Source organism: Erinaceus europaeus, chromosome 3 (assembly GCF_950295315.1).
Source record: "Erinaceus europaeus chromosome 3, mEriEur2.1, whole genome shotgun sequence".
Taxonomy (NCBI): Eukaryota; Metazoa; Chordata; class Mammalia; order Eulipotyphla; family Erinaceidae; genus Erinaceus; species Erinaceus europaeus.
The window spans coordinates 111053537-111070788 of NC_080164.1; positions in this window are offsets into that span (position 1 = coordinate 111053537).

Sequence of the window (17252 nt, forward strand, 5' to 3'; positions counted from 1 at the left end):
AGACTTTTGTTATTGTTGTTGTTTGTTTCATTTTCTGTTTATTTTTATTTTGTCTTTATTTTTTTATTTATTGGATAGAACCAGCCAGGAATTGAAAGACAAGAGGGAGAGAGACAGAGAGACACCTGGAGCACTGCTTTACTACTGAAAAAACTTCCTCCCAGCTCATGGAGATCGGGGGCTAGAACCTGGGTCTTTGTACATGCACTTAACCTGGTGAGCCACCACCCAGCCCTATATATATTTTTTTTAACATTTTTTAAATTTCTTTGTTGGGGATCAATCTTTTTCAGTCAACAGTAAATCAACAGTAAATAACAATAGTTTGTACATGTATAAAAATTCCCAGTTTACCACATAACAATACAACCCCCACTAGGTCCTCTGCCATCATGTTCCAAGACCTGAACACTCCCTACCCCCACCGCAGAGTCTTTAACTTTGGTGCAGTACACCAACTCCAGTCCAAGTTCTTACTGGAGTTTTCACTTCTGATTTTGTTTTTCAACTTCTGCTTATGAGTGAAATCATCTCATGTTCATGCCAAGCATCTTCTCAGTCCACAATGGAATTAAACTAACACTTAATGATCAACAAACGATTAGTAATAGTCCCAAAATGTGGAAGATCAACAGTATACTACTTAATAACTGTTGGGTCAAAGAGAAATTAAAGGAAGAAATCAAAATGTTTTCAAGAGTTCAATGAAAATGAAGACACAAGCTATCAAATTATTTGGGTCATAGCTAAAGCAGTACTGGGAGGAATTCCATAGCCATATACAAGCCCACATAAGGAAACAAGAAAAAGCACAAATAAACAACCTGATTGTGCACCATAAAGACCTAGAAGAAGAACAAAGAAATCCTAAAGCAACCAGAAGGACAGAAATAACAAAAGTTAGGGCAGAAATAAATAACAATGAAAATAAGAAAACCATACAAAAAGATCAATGAAAATAAATGTTGGTTCTTAGAGTGAACAAAATTAACAAACCTTTAGCCAGACTCACTAAACAAAAAATGGAGAAGACCCAAATAAATTGGATCATAAATGAAAGAGGACATATCACAACAGACACCATAGAAATTCAACATATCATACAAGGATTCTATGAACAACTATATACTAGCAAGTTAGAGAACCTGGAAGAAATGAACAATTTCCTAGATACATACGAACTTCCAAAATTAAATAAAGAGGAACTAGATAATACAAATGAACAGCTGTGATCAGCTAACGAAATTGAAATAGCTATCAAAAACCTTCCCAAGAATAAAAGTCCTGGACCGGATGGTTATACAACTGAATTCTACAAAACCTTCAAAGAAAAACTAATTCTGCTATTTTTAAAAGTCTTCCAGAAGATTGAAGACACTGGAATACTTCCTTCCAGCTTCTATGAATCCAACATCACTCTGATACGAAAAGCAGACAGGGACACAACCAAAAAAGAAAATGACAGACCAGTATCTCTGATGAACATAGAAGCAAAAATATTGAACAAAATTCTAGCCAACCGGATACAGCAGTATATTCAAAAGATTGTTCATCATGACCAAGTGGGATTTATCCCAGGGATGCAAGGTTGGTTTAATATATGTAAATCAATCAACATGATCCACCCCATCAACAAAAGCAAGACCAAAAGCCACATGGTCATATCAATAGATGCAGAGAAAGCCTTTGACAAAAATACAACGTCCCTTTATGATCAAAACCCTACAAAAATGGGAATAGATGGAAAATTCCTGAAGATAGTGGAATCTATATATAATAAACCTATAGCCAACATTATAGTCAATGGTGAAAAACTGGAAGCATTCCTCTCAGATCAGGTACTAGACAGAGCTGCCCACTATTACCATTACTATTCAGCATACTGTTGGAAGTTCTTGACAAAGCAATCAGGCAGGAGCAAAGAATTAAAGGCATACAGACTGGAAGAGAAGAAGTCAAAATCTCCTTACTTGCAGATGACATGATAGTATACATAGAAAAACCTAAGAAATCCAGCAAGAAGCTATTGAAAATCATCAGGCAATACAGTAAAGGTGTCAGGCTACAAAATTAACATCCAAAAGTCAGCGGCATTCCTCTATGTAAACACTAAGTTAGAATAACATGAAATCCAGAAATCAATTATTTTTACTATAGCCAGTAAACAAATAAAATATCTAGGAATAAACCTAACCAAAGAAGTGAAAGACTTGTATACTGAAAATTATGAGACATTACTCAAGGAAATTATAAAAGACACAAAGAAGTAGAAAGATATTCCATGTCCTGTGTTGGAAGAATTAATCATCAAAATGAATATACTACACAGATACATATGCAGTCCCCATCAAGGTCCCAACTACATTTTTTAGCAGAATAGAACAAATGCTACACATGTTTATCTGGAACCAGAAAAGAACTAGAATTGTCAAAATAATCTTGAGAAGAAAGAACAGAACTGGAGGCATCACATCCCAGCTCTCAAATTGTATTATAGGGTCATTGTCATCAAAACTGCTTGATACTGAAATATGAATAGACACACTGACCAGTGGAATACAATTGAGAGCCCAGAAGTAAGCCCCCACAGCTGTGAACATCTAATCTTTGACAAAGTTGCCGACTATTAAATGGGGAAAGCAGAGCCTCTTCAACAAATGGTGTTTGAAAAAATGGGTTGAAGCATACAGAAGAATGAAACTGAACCACTATACTTCTGGATTTCACCAAATCCAAAAGTAAATTACAAGTGGATCAAGGACTTAGATGTTTGACTAGAAACTATCAGATACTTAGTGGAAAATATTGGCAGAACTCTTTTCCGTATAAATTTTAAAGACATCTTCAATGAAACAAATCCAGTTACAAAGAAGACAAAGGCAAATACAAATCTATAGGACCACAATAAGTTAAAAAACTTCTTCACAGCAAATTAATCCACTACCCAAACCAAGAGACCCCTCACAGAATGGGAGAATATCTTTACATGCCATACATCAGACAAGAGGCTAATAACAAAATATATAAAGAGCTAGCCAAAATCAACCACAAGAAAACAAATAACCCCATCCAAAAATGGGGAAAGGATATGGACAGAATATTCACCACAGAAAAGATCCAAAAGGCCAAGAAACACATGAAAAAAATGCCCAAAGTCCTTGATTGTCAGGGAAATGCAAATAAAGACAACAATGAGATACCACCTCATTCCTGTGAGTATGTCATACCAGAAAAGGTAGCAACAGTATATGCTGGAGAGGTTGTGGGGTCAAAGGAACCATCCTGCACTGCTTCTGGGAATGTAAATTGGTCCAGCCTCTGTGGAGAACAGTCTGGAGAACTTTCAGAAGGCTATAAATTGACCTACCCTATGATCCTGCCATTCCTCTCCTGGGGATATATCCTAACAAACACATCAAACACATCCAAAAAGATCTGTGTACACATATGTTCTTAGTAGCACAACTGGTAATAGCCAAAACCTGGACACCCAGGTGTCCAAAAACAGATGAGTGGCTGAGCAAGTTGTGGTATATACACACAATGGAATACTAGTCAGCTATTAAAAACGGTGACTTCACTGTTTTTAGCCGATCTTGGATGGTGCTTGAAAAAATCATGTTAAGTGAAATAAGTCAGAAACAGAAGGATGAATATGGGATGATCTCACTCTCAGGCAGAAGTTGAAAAATAATATCAGAAGAGAAAACACAAGTAGAACCTGAACTGGAATTGCCATATTGCACCAAAGTAAAAGACTCTGAGTTGGGTGGGGGAGGAGAATACAGGTCCAAAAAGGATGACAGAGGACCTAGTAGGGGTTGTATTTTTATATAGAAAATTGGGAGATGTTATGCATGTACAAACTATTGTATTTACTGCTGAATGTAAAACATTACTTCCCCAACAAAGAAATAAAAAGAAAGAAAGAAAGAAATGATAATATCAGAGCTAGGTAATGGCACACCTGGCTGAGTGCACATATTACTGTGCACAAGGACTTGGGTTCAATCCTCCTGTATGGGGAAGCTTCATGAGTGGCAGAGCAGTGCTTTAGGTCTCTCTCTTACTAAATAAATAAATAAACAAACAAACCTTTAAAAGTCATATTAAAAATGATATCATTATGCTCTCTTAAGGGTCCCTGTACATTTTGTTGCTATCCATGAGACACTGAAAGCAAAGAAAGTAGAAATAGGGAGTCGGGTGGTTGCGCAGCAGGTTAAGTGCACATGGCGCAAAGTACAAGGACCTTCTAGTTGAAACCAATGGCTGACATATTTTCCTCAGTCAACACAACTTTTAAAAGCCTAAATATAACCTAGAGTCTAGAAATTACACTATGCCCATTGTGAAATCATATGCAAATTGCCAAGATCTTTTCAGAACAAACTAAAGTCATAGCCAATGCAGTCAGATACACAGAACATATTTTAAGGTTTAAATTTTATTGTGCAGAGGAAACATTCTTATTTTTTTCCAATCATCATGCTTAAGAGTATCAATCTTTTCTCAGAATAGTAGTTAAATGGTTAGCTTTCCAGTAAGTGAAAAATCAATGTCCATAGGGAAATCAAGAGCCACAAATAATTATGCTATGGTATTCAATGTTAACAAAAGTAGAAATTCCAGAGTAATTTTATTTATTGTTTTTGTCACTAAAAATTTAGCTGTAGAGCATAGACTGTATTGATAAGTCAATAATCTCATACTCATATATGTCAGATTACATCCAATAGTATTCTCCCTGAAATAGAGTTTTGCTAAATTAATATTGAGATTCTTTTTTATTCTTGTAAACAAAATTTTGGAAGAGACAATTCATGTTAAGATTACATTTCATTCAGTCATTATTCATGTAAATGAGATTAACTACAAAACAAAATACATTATATTTAAACTTACAGGACAAATACATTTTTATTTGACATTTCATTTTAGGCCCTTCCAAATAGTTAAAAATCAACTTTGATTTTTGTCCCTACAAAGAAATATTTAAACAAATTAGTAAAAATCTTGTTTGTAAACATATACAGAGTAACACAAACATATCAAATCAAATGTGGTCTTTATCAATGTTTTCACAAAATAAAGGGAATAATAGCCTTGTTATTAGATTTTTAATTAGATTTAAAACATCATACAATGCATTTTTTTTCTTTTTGATTCCTTATTGACCGACTTATATAATATTAATTCTGGATATTTTCCTGCAGTTACCTTCAAGAAATAAAAAGGATATCTGATTCTAAATTTACTGATGTATATCAATAATTGCTCTTGAAGGAGTCTTCTGCTTTGCTAAAATCAATCATTGTTCAGATTTTCTTTCTAGAAATTTTAATATGATTTCAAGAGTGAACAAAGTTGAGGACTCACTCTCTTTCTGAATCACTGGAACTCCCTTAAGAGGGTGCTGAGTCTAGAGTTACACAAAGTATACATGTCAGGTAAATGTTATGGAATTCAATTTAGTTAAACATACATCTGGTGGTTCCCTGGAAAATTACCTGACTATTATGATATCATCATCCTTATAAACTGAAAATAAATTCTATGAAGTTATTTTGTTCCAAGATCGCATGTTGAAGCACTAGCCCCAATCTGATGCTCTTTAGAAGTAAGGTTTTTGAGAAGTAACTAAACTCAGATGAAATCATGAGAGCAGGACCCCATAGTAGGATTACAGACTTTATAGTAGGAGGAAGAGACCATCTTCCACTCTCCTTCTGTCATTTGGGAACATGGCACAAAGGACAGTAAAGTGCAGGTCAGGAACTGAATCTACCAGCATCTTAATCTTGAAGTTTTAGACTCTAAAACTCTGGAGAATAAATGTCTGTTGTCTATACCACTGAAATACCAGTCTATGGTATTTTGCTGTAGCAACCTGAGCTTACTAAAGCAATGAGGTAATGGTCAAATAGGATGATAAGGTACAGAAGGATTCTTTTTTTTTTTTTTTTTTGAGTTTTATGTTAAAGAGATCAATGTTAGGTCACACTGGTGATTTTAATGGGTCTGAACTGGAAGCTGTCTAGAAATATCCATGATGCTTCACAGTCTATAACATGTAGGTGGAGAAGATGGAAATTTGCTAACCATTTTTATTGTATCACATTTTTATGGTAGTTTTCTAGCTGTAAAATCAAAGGAATTGCCGTAGGTAGCACACCTGAAAACCGATGTATTTGATTTTTTGTTTGTTTGTTTATTTGGGGGCTGTACTACTTAGAATTGACTGGTTTCCTAGCAATATCAAATTGAAGGTAGATAAAGAGTTCATAGATGATATTATGTCTGTGATTTGGATATTAAGGAAACAATTTGGCACAGATTAATATCTGAATATCAGCACTTGGTAATGATAGTATCATTATATAAGTGGCTGGTGGGTAATAGTTTGTGCCTATACTGCAGTATACCTTTTTTTTTTTTTTCATCAAAAACTAACTTGATATTTTCTGTCTCCCCTGCCATTTTTTTCTACATAACCTAGAGTTGTTATGACACAATTGTCTCACAGAAAACAGACAAGAAAAAAAAAATTCCAGATGGATTAGATTCCCAAAGTATGATTTAACTGGTTCTCAAATAAGGAGAATTTGAGTACATATAAAATGCCTGGTAATAATACTCAAGAATGAAGTTTTAATTTTCATATGAATAAGTCAGAGCTGCCTTTAAACAAATATATCACAAAGAGAAAAGACTTTGGTCTTGAAAAAGGTGGATGATCACCCAGCTGGTGTGACTTAAAGGCATCCCTTACACTTAACACTGTAATATACATACCATGTCCTGGAGTTATTAGACTGTTTAATCACTTCCTATTTCCAGAGTTACTAAGAACAAAATATTCTGAACATGAATAAAGGCAAAACTAGTAATTATGAAAATATGGTTATTCTCAGTAATTCCAGTCACCCTCTCTAATAGCTTCCATTTATTAAAAATGTAGAAGATGATAATATATGTGAATGATACATGGTAGAGATAGTACTAGCTCTTTAGTAATCTTCTCTAGTCATTTCCTTAACAACTAAGTGATTAAGAATATCCCTTTGAGGAATAGTGGAGGATGATTATTTGTCTGTAGGTATGTGGTCCTTTAACTCATCATAACAAAAAGAAAGAAGAATCTTAACTATTTTAGAGGGAGAAATTACCTCTGCTAAATAGATCTAATGCAAAGAAGATAGAATAGGAAGTTTGTTTTGGATCCAATGAGTCTCCTAGAATTCAGTAACACTCAGAAAATCTTGATGATGCAACATCTAAGTGTCCAAGACCCAGAATACAGACTAGTAATGATATGCTTTGTCAACATTTGAAATTAGGTAAATATGGACAGTTCCTATAAATGTTTAATATTGACAAGTTTCTTGCTACTTTTTAATGTCTTAGTCAATAAAAGTTATTTGACAAGTGTGTGGCTCTAGGTTTTTACCCTGAGCTTTTATGATAGTGGTAGATTCATACCTTAAGAAGTGCAGCTACAGTTTCAGAGTGTCAATTGCATGAAGACAGAAACACAGATACCTTGAGAGATAATTCATAGTTTTGTTGAGACTGTGAGCATATAAAAGCATTTGAAAAAAAAATCTCTACATTCCTAGAGATAGTTGCATGTTCCAGTAAATACAAAAAAAAAAAAAAAAAAAAAAAAGAAAAGAAAAGAAAAAGAGAAAAAGAAACAGTTTATTTCAGGTGGAAACAGATTTTCCTGTATAAAATATCCCTTCTTGGTTGTCCACAAAAAGCACATTCTCAATTCAGAAGAGACAAATTGCAGCAGAAATTTTACAGGGTTGCTTAGACTTAGCTACACAAACACATGCACAGAAGAAAGAAGGGAAAGAAGAAACTACTGCTTCCATCAGAAAAACAAGCACTTTTTCCCCCTGGTGTCATGTCTTTGGATATGTACCGACTTGGAGAAATGTATAAATCATTTTTATACATGGAACTGTCATAGAAAACTAGAAGCTTTAGTACAAAGGAATCAATTCACTGAAAGAATGCCCACATGTCATTGTTAGGAGTTATGGTATATACACAAAAGGGACCTACACAGGACCCTTGTTTTATAGCTACTGGTGTACATTAGCAGAGTGGGCTTATACCTTCTCCAGGCCTGAGTTACACTTGTATTACAAATAATATTGTAACAATGCTGAAAATACTGATACAAAACAGCTTAAGGTGATATTTCCAAAAAATACCTTTCCTTTTAAAATTGAACTGTTTAATCCAGGTTTTCTTTACTTTTTTTTTTAATGTTTCAGCTTTAAAAAAGATTTTTCAAGAAAATACTAGTGTTTAAAATGTCTATTAAATGACAGGTTTTTCTTAAATAGATCATTTTTTACAAAGTATAATTCAAAAGTCTATATTCCAGGAAAGCAAAACTATAAACTCTAAAAGTCCAAATCAAAAACATTATTTGTGATACATAGTTCTTCCATATCCTGGGAAAAAAATCCTTGGTTATTTTATCATGCTAATTTATTTACAGAGTTTGACTACACTAGGAATACACACTAACTTTCAGGACAAATCAAGCTGAATTTCATAATTAATAATTATATTATTTTCTGTTTATGACGACTTTTTAAATAAACAAAACTGTATATGTGGATATGCATGAATATTATCACCTCTAAAGTATAATGGGAATTTTAGATAGCAGTTTCATTTAGCCAACCAAAGCGAGATATATATGCATCTTTTGGTGGAATAGCAAACACACAGAGAAAGGAAAATATTCGGCTAACATTACTTTGATGCGCATGTGTCTGCCTTTGGAAAAGCAGCATTACAAGTACAACCTGTTCACTAAATTCTTGGTCAAACTTGATCAAAATTACAAATTCATTAAAGCTAAATAATTCAAGCAGTGGGGCAGAATAGGAGTAGAAATCTTCCCCCAAGGTATAGAGTTTTTGTTTGCATGTTTTTGGAGGGAGGGGGAGAGGCTAGTGTGTTTTAATAGATGCACTTCATACATTTTTAATTCAAGAAGGTGAGTCAGTCAGTTTCCATACTGAAACTGCTATCTCATGTTTCCCTTATGTCTTTCATTTGCACACACAAATGAGTTCTCTCTGTGAGATAATGTAAAGGAAATAGATCATGCAATAAATATGACGATTTCTATTTGCATGTCACATACCTCTATTTGCTTTTATCTTGGTGTAAGAAAAATTCTGTCCCAGATGTCTCCTGATCTTTTAAAATTTATTTATTTCTATAGCAGCATATCATTCCATTATTAATGTTTCTTACACATTAAGGACTTTTTTTTAACTTGAATGCATGTATCTAGCTCATGTATACTTGTATATAAAACATATTAGTCCTTGTTTGTTGAAGAAAAACACTTGCTATTAAATAAGTGTCAGATATCTCTGTTGGATATTTATCTCTAAAATTAAATTGCCAAAGTTCATACATGCTTTACATTTTCTTGAAAATGTAGGTGATTGAATAGTCAGAATGCTATATTCCGAGCTACAAAGAAATCAACTTTTGGACCGTTAATTATATCATAATTAATCATTACTATGGGTTGGTGTCTACAAAGTGAAATTTATCTTATGTTGTAAAAATGAAAATATTAAAAATTCTAGGAAAGTGTAGTAAAATTATTATTGCTTTGAATGTTCTTTACTCCCAAATTTTAAAATGATGCTGATATTGTCACCAATGATTGGGACTCTAAGAGGATATCATTTCGTGATGTATCCATCATTTGATAAATCCCGGTTAGCTTTACCACCTCACAGTACTTCAATGTCAAAATGAATGTCCCAGGACTTCAATATCAAAAGAAAATTCTAAAATCAACATTTTTTTTTGAAGGACAAAGCTGTCCATCTCAATGTGACTAGCAATTACTCAGTTTGAAATCCTTTGTGAACTAAACATGGGGGATAAAAGGAACAAACATTTCCCCCTCAATAATGTGGCAAGATAAGCTTGAGTACAAGTAACAGAAATAAACATCTAGGTTGTATACAAAGGAGCTTCAGTCTTCAAATAAACACACAACAAACTATAAGACCTTAATCCCTCCCTTATTTGTCTTCTCTTCCTATTAAGTATGTCACTAGCAGCAGGGAAATATTTAGTAGTATAGTGCAGGACTTGCATGCCTGAGGTTCTTGTTTAAATCCCGGTGCGTCATTTACTGGAGTACAATTCTCATTTTTCTCCTTCCCCCTTCATCAGTCTCTCTCCACTCTCATATGAATCTCTGTATCACTTATGAAATAAGTAAAATATATTTAAAATAAAATTCTTTACAACCCCTTAACCTATTCATTCCTCACATCTATTTTCATAGTAACATCATTAAGTGAACAGAGTGCTATCTGCTATTATCTTCTGCAACTTCAATGCACATTTAAAACTGAGAAAGACAAAAGGTAAATAAATTATGGGTATATATAAACCAAAAAAATGACCCTATTATGCATATACATAATAATGCTATCAATGCAATTCAACCTAATTCAAGTGACATGCATGAACCCTCAATAAAATAAAAAGAAAGTACACAGTCATATAGAACTAACAAAGGAAGTAATAAAAAGTACATTTCAATATGAACTATAAACAACAGAGACCTTTTTTTTTTTTCTACCCAGAGTCAAGTAGTTGGAAGTTGATTTCGTCACCCATCCTGTTGGCCTAGAGTTTGCAGCTCATTGGTGTGTAAATTGTGATGGAGAAAAACATTCTTCCTGCTGTACATGTGTAAAGAGATGGGTCCTCTTGGAGGCTGTCCAAACCTGCCAGTAAAGGTAGATGTCTGCCAGGCAACAGCAGCTTGGTCCTTTGGTTTCTCTGAGAATGTGGGGATATCTTCCACCTTAGTGCTTGACTTGAGGGTATTCTGTCCCACAGTTGTCCTTAAATCCTGGGTAACATCTGAAGTAAGAGTTTCGCAAGTTCCTCTTGAGTATTTAATAGCTTCTACTATTGCTTGGCCCTTCAAGAAATTATTTAAACATAAACTTGATAGTTGACAGGTCTTGTTTTTGCAGGGGCTAGTTTGATCAGAAACTGTGTGTCTACACTGGTCCTCGGTGGGAGTAGGCATTGGTTTTTTGTCCCTTGTGTTGAGACTTGGGCTCACCATTCGATTTCGATATGTAGCCTGTGGTATGGACACAAAAAGTAAAATAGATTTTTAAAAATGTATTCACAGCACACATGGTATGTAGAGTGGTATTTTCTCATATATATACAAAATCATACATTTACATCAAGACATTTAAAAGATAGAGTTCTTCACTAATCAAATTTCCCAGAGCATAAATAGTGGCTAAATGGAAAGAATATTCCAAAAAATATATAGCTTCAAAAAAAAAAACTTTTTAAAGGTCAGTTCTGTATTTGCAATGAAATTGAAAGGGAGGTTAGATCTCCCAGATACTCTCTGCCTCCAAATATAATTCCTCCTTTTATACTACTTAGCAGAATGCTGTATTTAAAACAAGAAAACAAACAAACAAAAAACTAAGGATGAAACTACCTTAATGTATTTAACTCTAAGTACTTAAAATTTAAAAATTAATATTCATATAATACATTCTTGGGTTTAGAAACACTTAACAATATATGTTCACCATTATAATATTATATAGACTATTTTCATTGCTCTAAAAATTCTTCTTCATTTTATTTTTTGGCTTGTCCATTTCTCCTCTCTTCCACCTGCCAAATAGTTCACATCCACTGGTTATTTTATTATCTCTAGTTTTGCCTTTTCCAGATTTTTAAAAATGTGTTTATTTATTTATTGAAGACAGAAATTAAGAGGGAAGAAAGTGACAGAGAGAGAGAGAGACAGAGAGGGAGAGAGAAAGACATCTATAGCACTGCTTTTTGACTTGCAAAGCTTTTCCCCTACAAGTGGGGACCAGGAAGCTTGAATCCAGGCCCTTACACATTAGAATATGTGCGCTTAACCAGGTGCACCAGCACTCAGCCCCACCTTTTCTTGATTGTCACACAGATTTTACTGTATGGATGTAACTTTTTCAGGTTGACTTTTTGCAATTAGTAATATTCAATTAAGATTTCTCCATGCTGAGTAGGGGTAGATAGCATAATGGTTATGCAAAGAGACTCTTCTGCCTGAGCTGCCAAAGTCCCAGGTTCAATCCCTTGCACCACCATAAACCAGAACTGAGCAGTGTTCTGATATATATACAATTTCTCCATGTTTCCATGACATGGATTGAAGCTCTTGTTGTTTCTGTCATTTTAAAATCTGTTTATGAAAATTTTCTATATTTGAATTCTATAATATTCTTTAATACAGATTGTTATAGTAAGTGATGAACATACATGAAAAAATGAATTTTTATTTAACACAATATATTATATATATTTGATAAATATACTTAGAGATCTCTAGAGTAATCAGTATGACTATTGTACCACTGATGTGGCCACCCAGAAATTTAAGAAAGTAAGAACATCATTTCAATGGCATAAAAACAAAATAGGGCAGATGGAAGAAGTATTTCTTTCTCTCATAAGTCTGTAAAATTTTTAAAGGAATGTTGTACTGGTACTTTGACAAACTGTGGAGAAGAATCAAATGGAAATTTTCTATACATGGTCACTTCTCCTTTGAAGTCTACTTCATAAAGAAACTTCACTAGTTCTACAATAAAGGTTGTGTCCTTCGGTCCATACTCCCAGAGGGATAAAGAATAGGAAAGTTACCAAGGGAAGGGATGGGATACTGAGTTCTGGTGGTGGGAATTGTGTGGAGTTGTACTCCTCTTATCCTATGATTTTGTTAATGTCTACTTTTTTAAATAATAAAAAAGGTTGTGCTCTTCAGTTGTCCAAAACAAAGATAAATCCACAGCAATTTAATCATGACTCTGATGGAGAATTTGGAGTTGTATAAAATAATTATGCCAATAAAATACAATAGCATTGATTACATTTCTGAAGAAAAATATTTGCTTTTATAAAATTCCAAGCAAGTCTTGAATTCCTGACAAAAGTAAATATAACATGAAAGTTAATCTACTAGATGACAGAAAAAATATATAAAGATGGTGATGAGTAACTCCATGTCCTCATTACTGAATGAAAGATCTAGTTGGGAAGACATTGTGAATTTATTAAATTCAAAAGAGCATGTTGTGTGCACTTTAAGAATTTGAGAAAAGTGACTAGTAGGCAGTCAAGTAATTTTCTCTCCTATTTTGTTTATAATAATAGGTAAGATTTAATTAACTTTTACAATTTTCCAAGATATACTATATTTCATATACACATACACACACACACATACACACGCTTATCTAGTACAACCTATTCATTTTATTCATGAGAAAAATAAAACCCCTTTTATTCCAGGATTCCAGGTTAGTGGATTTCAGAATGGAACACAAACATTTGGACTTTAGAATGCAAACTCTACAATTGAGGTGTCTCAACCCCAGTTCTATCTAAACTGAAGCTTATACCTTTAATGATACAAAGTCAATTGCAAGGAAGACTTAAATAAAAATAAATGGGACTATATCAAATTGAAAAGCTTCTGCACAGCAAAAAATAAATAAATAAATAAATAAATAAATAAAAAGAAGAAGAAAAAGAAAAAGGAAAAAAAAAACATTACCTAAACAAAATGACCCCTCACAGAATGAGAGATCTTTACATGCTATACATCAGACAAGAGGCTAATAAACAAAATATATAAACAGCTCAACAAACTTAGCAACAAAAAAGCAAATGATCCCATCTAAAAATACGCAGAGTTTATGAACAGAATGTTCACTACATAAGAGTTATAAAAGGCAAAAAAAACCTATGAAAAATTGCTCCAGCTCACTGATTGTCAGAGAAATGCAAATGAAGTAAATAATAAGATATAACTTCACCCCTGTGAGAATGTCATTCAAAAATGACAGCAGCAATAAATTCTAGAGAGGCTGTGGGGACAAAGGAACCCTCCTACACTGCTGGTGGGAATGTAAATTGGTCCAGTCTCTGTGGAGAGCAGTCTGGAGAACTCTCACAAGGCTAGACACGGACCTTCCACATGACCTAGTATTTCCTTTCATAGAGATATACCCCAAGGAATCCATAACACCCAACCAAAATGATATGTGTACACCTATGTTCATAGCAGCACAATTTGTATTAACTAAAATCTGGAAGAAAACCAGGTGTCCAACACCAGATGAATGGCTGAGAAAGCTATCATGTATTTACAGGATGGAATACTATGTAGCAATTAAGAACAATGAACCCACCTTCTCTGACCCATCTTGGATAGAACTAGAAGGAGTTATGTTACCTAACATAAGTCAGAAGGACAAACTCAAGTATGGGATGATACCACTTATAAACAGAAGCTGAGAAATAAGAACAGAAAGGGAAACTCAAAGCAGAATCTGACTGGGTTTGGAGTAAGGCACCAAAGTAAAAGTCTCTGGGAGGAGGGTTAGGGTAGGTGTTCATCTTCACTGTGGAGCGTATCACGGAGGGACACAGACCTTTGGTAGTAGGGATGTTGTTAAGATACACTCCTATTAATTCATAGTCTCACAAATCACTATTTAATTAATATGAGGGGGAAAATGGATTGAATATCTTAAACATTTTAAGCATAGGTCATAGCTCTGAGTATATGTTCCTTCAATCTAACCATGTAAAGTTTCAAATGGGTAATCATATTGAATTTAGCAGTGGGCTCAAATTGTTAATACATCTCTAATATGACTTGTGCTTTGAAATATTAAATCACCTATAAGCTTAGACCAGGGAGAACAGAAGCAAGCAACTGGTGGTGTCACTTTATAAGATACAACTGTATGTAAATAACACTAAAGGACATAAATTATGGTGAGGTCTTGAATGATACAGGAAGTCATAACAATGGGATTTTTTTAAATATTACTTTATTTATTCCCTGTTGTTGCCTTTTTTAAAAATTATTGTTGTTGTTATTGATGCCTTCATAGTTGTATAGTACAAAAAGAAATGGAGAGAGGAGGGGAGACAAAGAGAGGAAGAGAAAGACACCTGCACACCTGCTTCACCACCTGTGAAGTGACTCCCTTGCAGGTGGGGAGCCTGGGGCTCGAACCAGGATCCTTATGCTGCTCCTTGCACTTCACACCATGTGTTTAACCTGCTGTGCTACTGCCTGACTCCCGGGATTTTAAAAGTTAATCCTACTGTCAAATAATTTAGTTATAGTAATAACTATTGTCTTCTTAAACCCTTAGTCAGCAGGAAGCTTCCCCATTCTCTACAAAATCCATATTTCTCCCAGTCCTGGAAACTCTGTGCTGGGACTCACTTTCTTGCACACTGCTCCCAACTCATACTAACTGATAATGCATCTGCTGATCCCAACCTATTCAATGCAACCAGTACCACCTTGACATGTTTCACTTCAGGTTGTGTTCAGAGACATCAAGCGTGGAATGTCAACTCTTCAGCTTCATTACTCTGGCAAGAACTTTACTAGCTCATAGGACTCCTTAATTAAATTTTGGGTACTGCACTTCGTAACAAAGCCTCAGAACCTAGATACAGACCAGGGCCCATTAGATAAGGCATATGTACACATGTATCCATAAGTTAGGAGAAAATATACACCTGAATGCAATAGCATACAATAGTTTGCTATTAGTGAGTCAATAAATGCAATAAGCATAAAGAACTGCATAAAAAAAAAAAGAGATATCATAAAGTAATCAAATAGTCTCTACTTGGACCTAGACACCCTCCTCATCTACTTCCTGTTTCACCTCCCTCAATCACTCCAAAACTAACCTTGTCAGACAAAGTAAGGATTACAAAAGCTGAATAAAGGCAAGAGACTAGCATACTTTAAAGATGATTCTTTGGTCACTACCAGGCCACCCCTCATTTGGGGCCCTAGACATGGAGTCCTGGGATTCCCACACAAATATGATAGGCCTAGACCTCTAACAGATCCCTTGCTCCACAGTCACTAGTCATCTCCATTAGAAACATCACAGTAGACCCTATTGTGGGCCCCTATAGGACCTGACCCTCAATGTGGATCAACAATGGTAGGGAATGTTCCATTCTCTGAAGGAAGGTTGAACAACATACCTTACCACCTGAAGAAGATGGGTCCTGAAATTAGTACAGCCTACAATGTTCCTAGCAGTGGCTACAGAATACAGCTTAGACCTACAGGGATACAGAGGTCACATAGGCTACTGTGCTAAATATGGGCCCCAGATCAAACTAATGGGGTTTATAGTTAACAACACTTACACACTTTCCCCATATTTGGGAGCTACTCTCTTTGCTGATCTGACTTTCTTGCCCTTTTTCCAAATATGACACCATCTCCTTAGATAATATCTTGGGTCCATCTGCATGTCAACTGTGAGACTCAAGCAAAAACTTTTAAAGTCATGGGCCCCTTGGAATATACCTAAAATAGAACTACTAGCTTTTTCCAAAACAGAGACCCCCAAATCTTCATCTGCAATATTCTTGCCTTCAAATTCATGACTAGTCAACAATTTGTTCTGCTTTATATGTTAACTCTTTTTTAGCCACTATGTATGTGGTGCCAGCCTAACTTACCTGGGCAGACAACCCCACCAATGTGTCCTGGAGCTCTTCCTCCCCAGAGCCCTTCCCCAGAGAGATAGGCTGGGAGTGTGGATCAACCTGTCAAAGCCCATGTTCTGCTGGGAAGCAATTACAGAAGCCAGACTTTCCACCTTCTGCTTCCCATAATGACCTATTCATATTCCCAGAGGGCTAAAGAAGAGAGCTTTCAAGGGGGGTTAGGGGAGGGATGAGACAGGGAGTTCTGGTGGTGGGAATTGTGTGGAATTATACCCGTTACCCTATGGTCTTGTCAATATCTTCATTTTATAAATTAAAAAATTTAAAAAAATACCTGTTGCTTACATGATACCTGATTGTAGGACTCATCTTTGCACTGCAGGCAGGCTGAGCAGCAATCCCTGTCTCTCCCAGTAGAATCCCTGTCTCTCCCAGTAGAATCAGCACCCAGTTAAAATAGCCAAGAATGTCTCCATACATTTTCAAATGTTCCTCAGGTGGGCAGAGTTGTCTGAGTTAAAAATTACTGATTTAAACTACATTTTTTCCTGAGACAATGAATGTAACCAAGGGGTAACTTTGAGGGTAGAAAAGACATATGCATTAATCAGATCCTTCGTATTCTTACATCATATAATTTAATCAAA